This window comes from Oncorhynchus kisutch, linkage group LG13 (genome assembly GCF_002021735.2).
Source record: "Oncorhynchus kisutch isolate 150728-3 linkage group LG13, Okis_V2, whole genome shotgun sequence".
In the NCBI taxonomy this organism is placed as follows: Eukaryota; Metazoa; Chordata; class Actinopteri; order Salmoniformes; family Salmonidae; genus Oncorhynchus; species Oncorhynchus kisutch.
This window is the reverse complement of record NC_034186.2, coordinates 69,685,313-69,696,406: the sequence shown is the minus strand read 5'-3', so window position 1 is coordinate 69,696,406 and position 11,094 is coordinate 69,685,313. Positions and strand designations below refer to the sequence as shown.

The 11,094-nt window shown below is 44.4% G+C and overlaps 1 pseudogene; it reads left to right on the top strand.

Moving 5' to 3' along the window:
• Nucleotides 1–634: 634 nt before the first annotated feature.
• Nucleotides 635–10,082, top strand: LOC109901658 (histone-lysine N-methyltransferase 2B-like; annotated as a pseudogene).
• The last annotated feature ends 1,012 nt before the right edge of the window (nt 10,083–11,094 follow it).

Here is an 11,094-nt window from a genome sequence, read left to right as displayed (position 1 = left end):
ACAAAGCTACCTTGAGGGGTTTGCACTTCCACGCGGCTGGTGGGGTAACTTATCGTATCTCCCAGTGTGGTCTCACCGGGGCGTGGCCATTATAGGCCCAGGAAGGAAACCCTTGGGCCCGGGTTGGTAGGTTGTGCCCATTATTGGCCAAGATGCACGTTTTCAGAGCTGCATAGTTGTTGATGTCCGCCAGCGCCAAGTCTCTATAGTTCTCTGGGCCAGCCAAGTCCTCCTTGGGCCATCACTCTTTCTACAGTGTGCTCAAATACCTCTAGATATGCTTCAATGTCCTCTCCAGCAGTTAGCTTGGTGAGGACCGTGCCTGGTTCTGTCATTCGGTCCGGCTGGACCATGGCTTGGATAAGCTGTGTTACGGCCTCCTGAAGTGCAATGAGGCTTTGAGTTTTCTGCGTTTGGCCTTGTACCAGCTGAGTTACAGCATCTTCCGTAATGATGTCTTATTTTATTGTGACTTCAGAGCAAGGGAAGGATGTGCCCTCATTCTCCACCAAATGTGGCAGCCCAGGGGAGTCAGAGGTGAAACTCACAATAAAATAAGACAGCAGGAGACCGATTTATGGTGCTCAAAACAAAGTAGTTATTTAATAAAGGTTGGGGGAGGGGAGAAATACAAATGAAAGGCATCTCAGGTAACTGGTGGGTCACTCTCTGAGTGAGAGTGTGATGAGTCCGGGGTTTCAATCCTTGCTCTCAACTTGCGCCAGGTGGCGTGCTGCCCGGTGGCGTGCTGCCCGGGAATAGGTCCTCTTCTCCGGTTCTTCTGAGGACTCCACCTGTCTGCCCAACCGCCTCAGGAGACCAGATCTCCCGGCCCAAGAAGAGAGCAGAGACGCTGCTCTTCAGCCGCACTTGCGTCATCGCCAACCGTGATGACCAGCTGTGTCTGATGTTCCAACAGGGTAACCTGAGGGAGGGCCACATGGCCATGAACAGCGGAGAAAGCAGCAGTTCGAGATCATTGTCCTCCTGGAGGGATTGTGGAGGCCTCTGGTGGGTCACACACTCTGTGTTCAGTTACGGAAGGAGGGAGGGAGGGAGGCGAAGGGAGGGCTGGGTGGGGAGTGACCCCTGGACAGTGTGGTTAGGAGCTGAGTATATGTTGTGGAAATTCTTATACCAGGACACTCAAAGTCAATATTAAATGAATCACTCTTTATTGTCAGCAAGCTGGAGAGGTCACAGTCAAACTTTGATGCATAAGTACCGGTCTGAAGGGAGCTCTAAAAGGACGATCCTTACATAGAGCCTTCTATACTGCCATCTAAACCTACATAAACATGATTTATTGGATCGGTTCACACATGTGAATGGCTCCGTCTCTATCTTAACTTAAAGAACATATTCTGGGTGTTCTGCCAGATGTTCCTCTGGAGGGGGCCCTCCCCCTCTTCTCTTGACCAGATACAGGCAGGAACCAAGGATTGTTTATGAGACCAAAGATAAGATGCACAAAGTCCATTTCATTCACAAGATTCCATCCTTTTAACACTTGTGTGATTTGAGCTTCTATCAAAAGGAGGTTCTATAAAATTATCTCATAAATCATAATAAAGCTCAAATCTACAATAAAGAAGTTATAACCAACGTGTGTGAGGATATAAAAACATACATACACAAGGGATCTATCGATTCAGAGGTGAACAACTCTCAATGTTATCCATTGTTTCCATACCTCTTTCCACCATCTGGTTGGATTGACCAATGTTTTTCACTAATTGTCCCTGGGACATCAACCTAGTCAAGATATAAAACCCTATTGTTTAACAATTCTGCAAAGACCTTGATCATCAGCTCAGTGTTCCACATAATGGTAAACAGATTAAGGGTTTAGATGACCTTACCCTCAACTTAAAAGAAAACAAACTTCAATCATTACTTATCGTCTGCATCTACAAGGGGGAAATGGGAGGTCATCCAGAGTTGGCAGCTCATTAGTTTCACCATTCTCTGGAGGACCAGAAAAAAACATAATAACGGCTGAAATCTTGCCAGTCAGACAGGCACAAATCGCCTTACAGCATGTTAATAACACAATTAAGCAAACTAAACAAAAAACACATGCTGACCTGGGCAATTTGGGATCCCCAATTTACAAACAGGGATTCAAACCAAGTTGCAAGCGTCCAATCTGGTTTTGGAGAATTATTCTTAGCAACAGTGGCAATGTATTCGGCAAAATCAGTCACATTTGAAAAGTGATCTGGGACAAAAGTACAACATTCATCACCAATGACTGCGCAAGTGCCCCCTTGACCTGCCAAAATATAGTCAAGGGCCTCTCTGTTTTACAGATCTAACTTATGCAATTATTTAATTTCCCCATTTAATTCTTCCAGGGAATTTCGAGGAGCATTGCCAATTTTCTCTGTGTCTGGAGATGTCTTGAATTTGATCTAATGCACATGATACTCCATACTCAGGAAAAAGTGTGAGTGATGCCAGCCAGAGATCTCTCATCTCTTCTCATTCCAGGAGGTCTGTAGTCTTTAAACAAAGCCTTCAGATCCCTATCATTATTCTGAACGGTTCTTATAGCTGTCAGAATCATTTTTGATGGCAGACCCCATCTGGGTATGACCTCTCTCACGAGTGCTTTCGCCACATGTGAATGGCTCCGTCTCTATCTTAACTTAAAGAACACGTTCTGGGTGTTCTTCCATATGTTCCTCTGGAGGGGGCCCTCCCCCTCCTCTCTTGACCAGATACAGGCAGGAACCAAGGATTGTTTATGACACCAAAGATAAGATGCACAAAGTCCATTTCATTCACTACATATACATGGCCTATTCTGGATGGGGGACTGAGGCACTGACTCAGAGCTAGAATAAGACATTTTTTTATTTAACCTTTTATTTAACCTGCACTCATTGAGATTTGAAATCTCTTTATCAAGAGTGTCCTGGCCAAGATAGGCAGCACCAAGTCATTACACAATTACAGACAGACAACATGAAAGACTAAAGGTAACCTAGTTAAAACCATAGAAATCACAAGAGTATAACAAAATCATAAAGCAGCAAATTAAAAATATTGACCGGTCAAGGAATCAGCCTTAGAGTAGGGGCATAAATGTTTAGTCTAAAATGCATGCATACATACAGTGGGGCAAAAAAGTATTTAGTCAGCCACCAATTGTGCAAGTTCTCCCACATAAAAAGAGGAGAGAGGCCTGTAATTTTCATCATAGGTACACATCAACTATGACAGAGAAAATGAGAAAGAAATCCAGAAAATCACATTGTAGGATTTTTAGTGGCCTTTGCCAGTCCTGTCTGGTCCAGCGACGGTGGATTTGTGCCCATAGGCGACGTTGTTGCCGATGATGTCTGGTGAGGACCTGTCTTACAACAGGCCTACAAGCCCTCAGTCCAACCTATTGCAGACAGTCTGAGCACTGATGGAGGGATTGTGTGTTCCTGGTGTAATTCAGGCAAAGTAAGGACAATTCTTCCCGTGGGTTTCCAGTAAGTAGCAGCAATTCATCATTAATAATGAAACAGAAATATGCATGGTTTTGTATGACTTCCTTTCTTTCAACTCCTCCCCTTTCCCCAGGTGTTCTTCCTGGTACTGGAGCATGGTGAAACCACTGTGGCGATGCAAATGAGGTCCGACTGCTTGTCCCTGAGAAACCTGCTGAAGAGATGCCTGATAAGGGAGAGAATAGCACTATAGCACACAGCTCCTGCCCCCAGTCAGGTGAGAGTCCTGGTAATGCAACACTGCATAAACCCTCACTGCTACGCTGAACAAAAATATAAGCGCAACATGTAAAAATCATAGCAATGTTTGTTTAAATCCCTATTAGTGAGTATTTCTCTTTTGCCAAGATAATCCATTCACCTGACAGGTATGGCATATCAAGAAGCTTATTAAACAGTATAATCATTACACAGGTGCTGGGGATAATAAAAGGCCACTCTTGAGTTTTGAGGGAGCGTGCAATTGGAATGCTGACTGCAGGAATGTCCACCAGACATGTTGACAGTGAATTGAATGTTCATTTCTCTACCATAAGCTGCCTCCAAAGTCGTTTTAGAGAATTTGGCAGTACGTCCAACCAACCTCACAACTGCAGACCATGTGTATGGCGTCGTGTGGGCGAGTGGTTTGCTGATGTCAATGTTGTGAATAGAGTGCCTCATCATGGCGTGAAGTTATGGTATGGGCAGGCATAAGCTACAGACATGGAACACATTTGCACTTTATTGATGGCAATTTGAATACACAGAGATACCGTGACACGATCCTGAGGCCCATTGTCATGCCATTCATCCGCCGCCATCACTTCATGTTTCAGAATGATAATGCATGGCCCCATGTCGCAAGGAACTGTACACAATTCCTGGAAGCGGAACATGTCCCAGTTCTTCCATGCACTGCATACTCACCAGACAAGTCACCCAATGAGCATGAGCCTTTTGGTTCTAGACTTGGCTCCGAAACCGATTGCCGTACGGTAGCAGAGAGAATAGTCTATGACTTGGGTGACTGGAGTCTTTTGGAAAAATAATGTGGGCTTTCCTCTGACACCACCTGGTATATTGGTCTTGGATGGCAGAAAGCTTGGCCCCAGTGATGTACTTGGCCATACGCACTACCCACTGTAGCGCCTTACGGTCAGATGCCGAGCAGTTGCCAAACTAGGCGGTGATGCACCTGGTCAGGATGCTCTTGATGGTTCAGTTGTAGACCTTTTTGAGGATCTGGGGACCCATGCCAAATATTTTCAGTCTCCTGAGGGGGAAAAGGTGTTGTCGTGCCCTCTTCACGATTGTCTTGGTGTGTTTGGACCATGACAGTTGGTGATGTGGACACCAAGGAACTTGAAACTCTTGACTCGCTCCACTACCGCCCTGTGGACGTTAATGGGGGCCTGTTTAGCCCGCCTTTTCCTGTAGTCCACGATCAGCTCCTTTGTCTTGCTCACATTGAGGAAGAGGTTGTTGACCTGGCAACACACTGCCAGGCTGTCTCATCGTTGTCGGTCATCAGCCCTACCACTGTTATGTCGTCAGCAACTTAGTGATCAACTCTATGCAAAGGAGATGTGTTGTGCTGCATGAGGCAAAAATAATGGTCACACCAGTTTTCTGATCCACGCCCCTACCTTTTTTTTAAGGTATCTGTGACCAAAATATGCTTATCTGTATTCCCAGTCATGTGAAATCCATAGATTAGGGCCTAATGGATTTATTTAAATTGCCTGATTTCCTTATGAACTGTCTCTCATTGAAATCTTTGAAATTGTTGAATGTTGAGTTTCTATTTTTGTTCAGTATAAAATATTAGTGTGAATGTGTAAATGTTGGCTTTCTTACACTGCAAAGTGGATATTGGCAAGACTTAGCCGTGGCATAGGAAACAGAGTTGTTGTTGTTGTTGTCAACTCTAGCATCTGATGCCCAAGACTTAGCCGTGGCATAGGAAACAGAGTTGTTGTTGTTGTTGTTGCTTCACCTCTAGAATCTGATGCCCAAGAGGTTGACGTGGCACATTCCCGACCCACTACACCCAGCTTCTCAGCTCCACTCCCTAAACCTGACCAAGGGGCAAGGCCCAAAATCAGGAGACTAGCTGGAGGACTGTTCCGGCCTCTGCCCTCCACAGGTAACTGTTCTGTGGTTGGCTAATGTTGTTTTTTAGGACACCACCGGGTAAAAAAATAGAAAACTTTGTTCGGACTTTTAATTGTCAGGTTTTGAGTGATTTATAGATATTACCCAGAAAGCATTGGTTGTTTATGTGTCCGTTCAGTTGTCTTACTTCTATTTGTTTTTCCTCCGCAGGAGCTACCAAGTCCAAACCCCACCACATCCTGACCATCAGTGACTTGGAGGAGACGTGCATGCCCACGTCGCCACAGCCCCCACTCCCAAACCCGCAGGGACATGTCCTAGCACCCCTCGGCTCTCCCACTGCAGCTGGACTAATCACCCTCTACACTGGGGGCTCCATGTATCCCAAGGCCTCCGTTCCCACCTCTCCACTGTTTCCCCTCGGTGATACTGATATCCTCTCCATCTGCCCGCCCTGTCGGAGGTCGAAGTGCTTCCTCTGTCCGATGTCCTGGGAACATGACTCTACCTCAGGACTCTTTCCCCAGGCAGTGGGCCGCAGTGCCCTGCCTGACTGGAACATATTCTCAGGTACTTATGTGTAATAGTGCCTTATGAACAGTATGTCTGTATGATGATGACTGATGATACTTCTTATACCTGTACAATGTAAACAAGTGTGCCTGATTTGAAAATACCCTGTGGTATTTCCATCCTGTCAGGTGCTGTATCGTGCTCAGATGATGAGCTGCTGCCCTCAGACGATGAGTGTCCCCCCAGCCGAGATCAGCCCCACCTCCGTTTTGAGATCAAAAGCGATGACGGCTTCAGTGTGGAGGCAGACAGCATAGAGGGTGAGGTTTCAGGGAGGAAAGGGCAAATGAATAGACTTCATGTGTCTGTTATCTGTAGAATGTTAGTTTAGAAAGAATTACATTACCCAGTACTCAAGGCAATGATTTCTGCACAAATACCCACTATTTCTACATATGAGTAAACATAACATGATGAAATATACTCCTTCTCGTAATCAGCTAGAATGAAATTGTGTAATAAACCATCTAGCACAAAATGTTGGTTTAATTTCCAGATTAATTACATTTGTGTGTTATGCTGTGTTACTCACACCTTACTTATCTCTCTCTCCATTCCTCTTCCCCCTCCTTTCCCTCCTCAGAGGCCTGGAGGGCAGTGATAGACTGTGTCCAGGAGGCGCGGGCGGGGGCCAGGTTTAGGCAGCTGTCCTTCTCTGGGATGACAGGTGCCCATATGCTGGGCCTGCTCCACGATACAGTGGTCTTCCTGGTGGAGCAGCTCCAGGGGGCCCGCCGCTGCCATAGCCACGCCTTCCGCTTCTTTAAACAGATCAGCCAAGAGGAGGACCTGCCTGTCAACCCCTCTGGATGCGCCCGCTCTGAGGTCTACCTCAGGTCAGTGTCCCGGTGTCTGTTCACTACAGGGGCCCTGGAAGATAAATATTGAAATGACAAGGGGAGTCATTATTTTGGAATGTAATTCGGAAATTGAGTCCGAGTTGTCTGACAGATTCATCTTAAATATTTTGTAAACATTTTAACTCCTGACCCCTCCTGTCTCAGCCTCCAGTATTTATGCTGCAGTAGTTTATGTGTCGGGGGGCTGGGGTCAGTTTGTTATATCTGGAGTACTTCTCCTGTCCTATTCGGTGTCCTGTGTGAATCTAAGTGTGCGTTCTCTAATTCTCTCCTTCTCTCTTTCTTTCTCTCTCTCGGAGGACCTGAGCCCTAGGACCATGCCCCAGGACTACCTGACATGATGACTCCTTGCTGTCCCCAGTCCACCTGACCATGCTGCTGCTCCAGTTTCAACTTCCACCTGACTGTGCTGCTGCTCCAGTTTCAACTGTTCTGCCTTATTATTATTCGACCATGCTGGTCATTTATGAACATTTGAACATCTTGGCCATGTTCTGTTATAATCTCCACCCGGCACAGCCAGAAGAGGACTGGCCACCCCACATAGCCTGGTTCCTCTCTAGGTTTCTTCCTAGGTATTGGCCTTTCTAGGGAGTTTTTCCTAGCCACCGTGCTTCTACACCTGCATTGCTTGCTGTTTGGGGTTTTAGGCTGAGTTTCTGTACAGCACTTTGAGATATCAGCTGATGTACGAAGGGCTATATAAATCAATTTGATTTGATTTGATTTAACCAATACTTACTAGGTATCATGAGTCGTAGCTTATAAGAAATTTAATAAATTCAAATGTATTCATTGGTGAATCACCACAAGTGTAATGGTGGGAACCGGTATTACTTTGTCCTTACCTTGCAGTTGGTCAACCCATACCACTGTCTAGCAAATGTCTGGAGAATCTGGGTTTTCCCCTCTGTAGGTGGTTTTCAACTTCAAAGTGGAAGCTAGTCTCTCTGTGTAGAGTATTGGTGGAATGTATGTTTTGAATGTAGACATCTGTCAGGTTTAGAGGAACAAGGGCTGTGGCTGTTGTGTTTCTATGTGAGCGTCATCTCCACCTCCACAGTCTGCGTAAGCTAGAAATAAGACCTGTATGACATCTATGCTGCTCCATTCATTAACATATGAAGAGTGTGTGGGTGATGTCCACATCCCAAATTCTACACCAATGCTGGGGGGGAAACAATGATAAAGAAAGCAATAATAATAAGAAAGTAATAATGTAAAATGTAACGTGACACCTTGTTCCTGTCTTCTCTTACAGGAAGACCACCTTCGACATGTTCAACTTCCTGGCTTCCCAGCACTGCCAGCTGCCTGACAATCAACCCCTACGATGAGGAAGAAGATGAAGTCCCACTCAAATCCACAAGGTCGGATTACAGAGTTATTGTATGCTGGCCATTGCAAAGGAAGATACCTAAATGCTAACATCTTAAAAAAAGGATGCTTTGGCTTAAATACTGCAGGAGCTAGTCCATGAAAGATCTTGTCTCGCGGAACATTCTTAGAACTTGTTGTACATGGCCGCAAGTGTTGTTCCTTTAAAAAACTACTTTCACATCAACAAATGATCCATGTATAAGTTTGTATACATAACATATCAATGTTCTCATTCAGACTTATGAGTAACAAAGGAGCTGTACAACTACAGGTTTACATATACGTTTTTATAGCTGTAACTGATTCACTATTGAAATGTTGTCCATTTCAGTATTTGTAACTCCCCTAAAGTGATCTTTGTGGTTGGACTAAACCATTCCGTCATTTCTGCAACTACCTCCTAACAAGCAACGTTAAAAATATGTTCTACCCTCTTGTGTCTGAGTCTCTAGTGACTCTTTTCTCAGACTTCAAAGTGAAAGGTCAGAAGCACATCGTCATCTTCTTTGCTTATCCCTTTTCTCCTAGACGTGCCACTAGCTTGGAGCTCCCCATGGCCATGCGCTTCAGACATCTGGAGAGGACATCTAAGGAGGCTGTAGGCGTGTACAGGTCAGCACACAACTAGTCCTCATCCCCCCCTGAGGCACTGAGGTCAAAGCCAATACTATGGACAGAGCCTGTGACTATGATCATGATTCTGGGCTGAAGAGCTCATGAGTTTCTCAGTGGGGTGCCAACTGACCCCACAGATAATTTGCAGTCTGTCTGGACAGGAAGCCGTCGCTGCGGTTCTCTACAGCTATCACAGCAAACTAGAAACTGAGGCATGGTTTATATTTCCTGCCTCTTCCTTTTCTGCTATTATGTCATTCTGCTACAAAATGAGTAACATGAATTCCCATTGACTCAGGATCAGATAATAAATAAATAAATCATGTGATCATCGCATCCTTTTAATTGCCAAGGAGATTAGCTATGGAAACTGTTGTTCATACTTGGGCCTCTTTTGACATCTCTCTCTGGTGTAGGTCTGCTATCCACGGCCGAGGTCTGTTCTGCAAGAGGAACATCGATGCTCAGGAGATTGTCATCGAGTATGCTGGCATCGTCATTCGCTCAGTGCTCACAGACAAGCGAGAGAAGTACTACGATGGCAAGGTGAGATCAATCAGTCCAGAGTGTAGTTGAGACGACATAACTATGGTTTGTCCCAACGAGACCTTAGTTGGTGGACTTTTAAAAAATCCACTAATTGTGGGCTTGAATGAATAAATGTTATTGATACCAGCATAATACATGTTCAACTAAAACTAAGTCCCCTGTCTCTTTTCCCTCCTTCCTCCACAGAGTATCGGCTGCTACATGTTCCGTATCGATGACTTTGACGTGGTGGACGCCACCATGCATGGCAATGCGGCACGCTTCATCAACCACTCGTTGATGAATATCCGGCAGAGCTGGCCTGTGTGTTCGATGAAGCATACAAAGCACTAGTTGGAAACCTGAAGTTACCATGACGATCTCTCCCAGAACTGGTTCAGAAAGCTGTATGTTCTATATGGTAGGGTTATTTTAAAGTATAACAAAGTGTAAAAGACATAAGAAAATGTGTGAACTTGTCTTTGTTACCTTGTACAAATAAACCCTGAGTTTGTAAATAATTGTATACATATTTCTAAACCTTTTACATTTTTCAATGCACTTTTTATTTATAATATTTGCTTATTAAAGATGTTAAGATGTTTGAACAAATCAGACTTGGTCAATTGAAAATTGGATTATACAACAACATGCAATGTATAAATACAGCAAAATCGTTGGTTGGTGATCAAATCACGGTGATAATACATTTTGACATAAAATTATAATGATCACGTAGCCATGATTGTGTGTGGGCCAGGTTGGGAACTTAACTATTCTTCCCAGCACCTGAAATGTACTATGCAATCTGACACACGTCAAATCAGTTATCTATATCTTCTGTTGTTGAGTGAGGATAATGTTCTATACACGGATCTTTACAGGACACCTACTGATTGTAACAGTTTGTTGAAGGCTGATAGTTGTCATCCGCTTCCGTTGAAAAACAGTTTTCCCTGCAGCCAATTCTGTCTAATCACAAGAATTGGTCAAAAAAAATTGGACAGAAATATGGACAGAAATATGGCTGAGACGTAAAGAAAATTCAATGAGAGGGGGTACAAAAATTGTCAGATTAATACAGCCATTGAGAAAGTCTCAAAAATAAGCATTCTTGTGTCCTCACTACCTGCTTTTCAAAGTGCTCTGAACAAATTAAGGGAATCGTTCACAAACATTGGCACATTCTAAGATCCGATGACCGTATCGGTAATGTGTTTTCGGACCCTCCCTTGGTCGTATTCTAGCGGTAAAGAAATCTCAGATCAATTGGTAAACACTGATTTACCACCCAAAACTACTCCTGCACAACGTCTATTTGCGCACCGAGGTAAAGACAGTTTCAAGTTCGATATTCGACGGATATTCGCGCGTTCAAACCTCAATAGCTTTCAAACCACTTGAGCCACAGACTCCAAAATAAGTGTCATGATGTTGGAAACATTGCGCACAACATTGCAAAGGTCTTATTTTCCCGATTTAGACAATTTGTTTTCCAAAGCTAATAAACACGTGGAAATGTGAGCAGCGTCTTGTAT